The sequence below is a fragment of the Tauraco erythrolophus genome, chromosome 4 (genome assembly GCF_009769465.1).
Source record: "Tauraco erythrolophus isolate bTauEry1 chromosome 4, bTauEry1.pri, whole genome shotgun sequence".
Classification (NCBI taxonomy): Eukaryota; Metazoa; Chordata; class Aves; order Musophagiformes; family Musophagidae; genus Tauraco; species Tauraco erythrolophus.
This window is the reverse complement of record NC_141468.1, coordinates 16801233-16805824: the sequence shown is the minus strand read 5'-3', so window position 1 is coordinate 16805824 and position 4592 is coordinate 16801233.

The following is a 4592-nucleotide window of genomic DNA, read 5'->3' as shown; positions in this document are numbered from 1 at the left end:
GGCCCCGCCTGAGGCGGAGGGGCAGGGAGCGAAGCCCGCGCCGGCCCCCCCTGGCGGCCCGCCGCCCCGCGCCGCCGGCTGGCCCCGGCCGCCCCGCCGCCCCTCGGCCCGGGGCGCGGCGCGGCCCCCGCGGCGCAGAGCTGTCCGCGTCCTGAAGGGGCGGCTCAGGCGGGGCCCCGCCGCCGTCCCGGCCAGCCGACGGCTCTGCCTGAGCCCGCGCCCGCTCTCCGACGCCGGGCAGGGCGAGCCGGCCCCGCCGCAGCGGCATTTATACGCGGCTGTATTTACGGGGAAACAGAGCCCCGGCTCCGCGCTGGCCCGGGCGACGCCTCCGTCCGCCCTGCCCCTCCGGCCCCGGTGGCCCCCTCGCAAGCCCGGCCCCGGGCCGGCGCTGCCCCGCGCCCCTGCTCCTCCCTGCCCGCGGCGGCCGCCGCCCGCCCCCCCGGCACCTCCCATCCCCTCGGGCCGGGGGCTGCATTTCAAAGCCGGCCGCCCGGCAGGCGTGCCGCCCGGGGACAGCGCGGGATGAGGGTCGTTGTCGGGAGGAATTACTCTCCGGCGTGTGGAGCGGGGCTCTCCGCACGCACACGAACCCCCACCGGCTGTGGGTGGTCGGTCCCCCCTCGCCAGCTCGCCCTGGGGGGCCGTCTGCCCGAGGCGGCCTGTGGGACGTGCGCGCCAAGACGAGCCTGGGGGGACAAGGCAGGACGAACCACTGCACACATCTGCTCAGCCACACACAAACCTCCTCTGAGTTTCCAAAGCCCTGCTGCATACCATGATCCAAGCGTCGGGAATTGGCTCCATGAAGAGATACAAACGCCTAACTAAACAACATCTGCTCTCGGAAACTGTCCCTGGGCTCACCCAGATACCTCAGCGTGAAGGAGAAGTGGTTCGGAGCCCATGGGCTCTTTGTGTCACACCCAAAATGACAGAAGGTAGCCCGGGGCTGCAGCTTCTAGTTTGCCCAAGGAGGTATGGAGGGAATGAACTCCTTGGTAGCCCTGCCGTAATTTTGGATTAGAGAGAAGACCGAGACTGAAAATTCAACCCTGCGTGCTGCGCAGTGCTGGCTGCATTGCAGGTCTTCCATGTTACATATGGAGGACAACCTAGCAAAGATCTTGCAGGAGTGAAGTGAAGCATGTGTCCTCCTCACCTCGGGAGACTTCAAACCCAGGATCAGTGCAACGTTTCGACTAACACCAAAGAGGGTACTGAGGGCACACATGGAGGTTACTGCATCAAGCAAAACATTTGTTTCAGTGAACTACTCAGGAGTGGATATTCTCAATGACCTTGGTTCAAAGAGTTGTAGTGTAGTCCTAACTTCAGGCATGTTGAAGCCAATGTTGCTAAACTGGAAAGAACCGACTTGCTGATAAGCACATTTTGTAGTGACACATAGTTCAGGTTTCCTAATTCTGCAACAGGCTTCCCCTGTTGATGCAAGAAATGTCTCAGTAAACTGCTGACATGCTTTGATCTGAGCAATGTTGTATCAGGCAGCGAAACAAACAGCTTCCTAAACCGAGTAAGGTTTTGTAGAAGTTCGTAAGCACGGCCCTGGAGTGAGTAAAAGCTGACAGTTAACATCTAGCAGTAGGACTTTGTGTTTAAGGAAAGTGGTCTTATGGAAATGTTACTCTCTCCAGAGTAGGAAAGCTTTCAGATTTTTTGCTAATACTACAGGGAAGTGGAATTAATGTTGGAAAACAGAAGAGTAGCTTGACTCAGTTAGACATAAAATAAAGCACATACGGAAAACTGAGATGGCGTCAAAACTGAGCAATCTACTGAGTTAGAATTCACTCTTGAGAAAAAGAGTAGCATGAAAAGTAGTTTTGAAATCTAACTTTAAAAGGCTGTTGTGGTAACATCTTCTTAGGTTCTAAAATCAATGCAAAGACAACAAAATGACTCCAGAAGGTATAATGGCTTCTAGGTTAATCATTAAAGCAAAGGATAACAGCAGCAAAAACATTTGCAGGAACCCAACATAGATGCCCTACACTTGAAACATAGAACATAAACTCAATTTTCAGGACTAGATGCGTATTACGTATTCTTCTCTCCTAGAATTTCTAAAAACCTGTTATCTTATTATTCATATAACTATGATTTTAGAACAGAACTGGGTGATATCAAGAACTAAAAAAAAGTCATACTAAACAGCAATTAACACAGGAAGACCACAGTCAGAAGAATTTGAATTGACTGTAACTCATGCTCCTCGTAAATTCATCTCCTGCAGCCCGTGTCTGGCTGAATTGAGTCTGAGGTTCAGCATCGCACAAGTGATGAGATGCTGTAGGATCATCAGCAGATGGTGTACAGATGAGAACTCTGTAGGACTATGCATATTGGCAGGACGGAAATATGTGTGTTTGAGGACAAGAGGTTTGAAGAAAAAATCTCCATTTGCGTAACATAATGCATTGACCAGCATTTGAAAAGAAAATTATTTGAGGAAGAGGATAAAGAATACAAACCTTAGCCCAGAATGATCCTATAGACAGAGACAGATCTGTGTGACATCAGACGCAATGAGTTTCTAAACTCAGGATGCTGCCCTGCGCCGCATCCCCTTCCCTGGAACACTAACCCTTCAAGCTAGAAAGCAGGCTTTTTTTTCTTGTTTTGTTAGCTTGAAATCTACATCAGTCTTCTAAATCCTTTTGCTCACCGTATTATTTGTTACTATTTCCTACTTAGATCATGTTCATTTCATACTTGGTATGCGATAAACAACCTAGGATGGATACACAGCCTGTTTCCAAGTCCCTGCTCACAGTATCACTGTGTTCTCTATTCCCCAGTCCTTAACTCTCAATGCCTAAGTCATGTCTGGAGAAGAATCAAAGCCTAAGATTTTGTCCTTACTGGCCAAAAATAACAGTCCCTCTCTTCCTTCTTCTCACATCGCCTCTTGCTGTACCATGTCTTAAACTCAAAAGGAAAGGAGTAGTTTAGCACCTTCCCAGCCAGCTTAGTTAGTTTCTTCCTCCACAGTCACAGGAATATGGGTTTAAACCTCAGGCTAAGTAAAACGTGCAACACTGTCTCACTTTCTAGATAAGCAACTATTAAGCTACCTCACAAAACACAATTATCACTGAAACTACTGCCTCTTCTGGCTATATTTCAAAGAGAAGAGTAAACCCGATCAGACTGCACAGTCTGATCTAAGGCAGCAGAACAAAGGAAAGAATTTAAGCTATGACTTAAACGGCCACAGGTTACCCCGTGAGTCTCGCAGACATGCTTTTATCACAGCTGCAATTGGTATCCAATTTCCAGACAAATGAGTTCTGAGAGATGCCTCCCATTTCCATGTACCCTAGTAGCTGGCTTTGGTATCTCCTCACTTCCAACGGACATACTAGAGCTAGTATCTAACTTCCCCTATTCACTGAACATCGGGAGTAGGCTCCCACTCACTACACCCTGGTGCACCCAAGCGTGTTCAGGAATCTGAACATCCCAGGCTTGGTTGTGTTGGTGTAGACCGAGACAGCCTCCCTAGAGTTCAGAACAGAATCCTTTAGCATATAGCCCTAGTCTGTAGGAACGTAGCCTGCTCCCCTCCACTCAGCTCTTCCAAAGCTGGAGATGGAATAGTGACATCCTTGTAGGGCAGACTTGCACTTGTGGATGATAATAGGAATTTGCTATGGACCACAATTGTTTTTCAGAGTGATGGACACAAAACTAGAGGGACCCTCTTGTTTTCCTCACAAATACACCTTGCAATGTCCGTCCCTATTTGCACATTGCCTCAAGAGTGAAACACAAGTATTACATTTTATCTTAGAAAATACAATATTCCACATTATTCCTGAACGGAGGATGCTCAGTTCCAAAACTAAGTTTTCAGAGGTTACACAGTTACGTACACAGCAATATTCAGCACACAGTACTAGAAAGACGTAACTGAGAGCTGGTGTTCCAACTTATCTGTAAAATGATTTGTATCAGCTTGCACCGGGACCCAGATTACCGTTGCCACTGGGCTAAGCGCTGCCCAAAGGCAAGGCGAAATGAGGGTTTCTGTCCCAAAGAGCTTACAAAGTAAATTCAGTATTTCAAGGAGCACTCAAGAACTGAGGCAGTCGTGTAATACTTCCACAATAACTTCACATTTGGAAAGGCAAATTTACATGTTATTTTCAATGCTGAGTGAAAACCAGAGCTTTCACCCTTCAAAACAAGCTAGGAAAATGCAGTGTCTTTTCAACAAGACTACGTAGGTAGGGACTGCTGTGACAGCAATTACAGGTAATGCTAACGCAGGAGTACATTTTTCAGAAAAGATGGTGCACAGTTTGTGTTATTGAAGAAGATATCTTATCAGATGTTTGTTGCAAAACAGAAAAAGAGAAAAACATCCTGCCTAGCTAAGGGTGCTTTCATTTAAGGAAACACCAAGGCATGTAGTTAGCTCTATTAACATTCAGGTCAGTTCTCATGCACCCACCATGACCTCACTGCTTTCTTGACTCAGCAGAAAAAGGGGTTTATGAAAAAAAAACATGAAAACACATCTTTTTTTTTTTTTATGAAAGTTACTACCAAGTTAAACCTGTGCA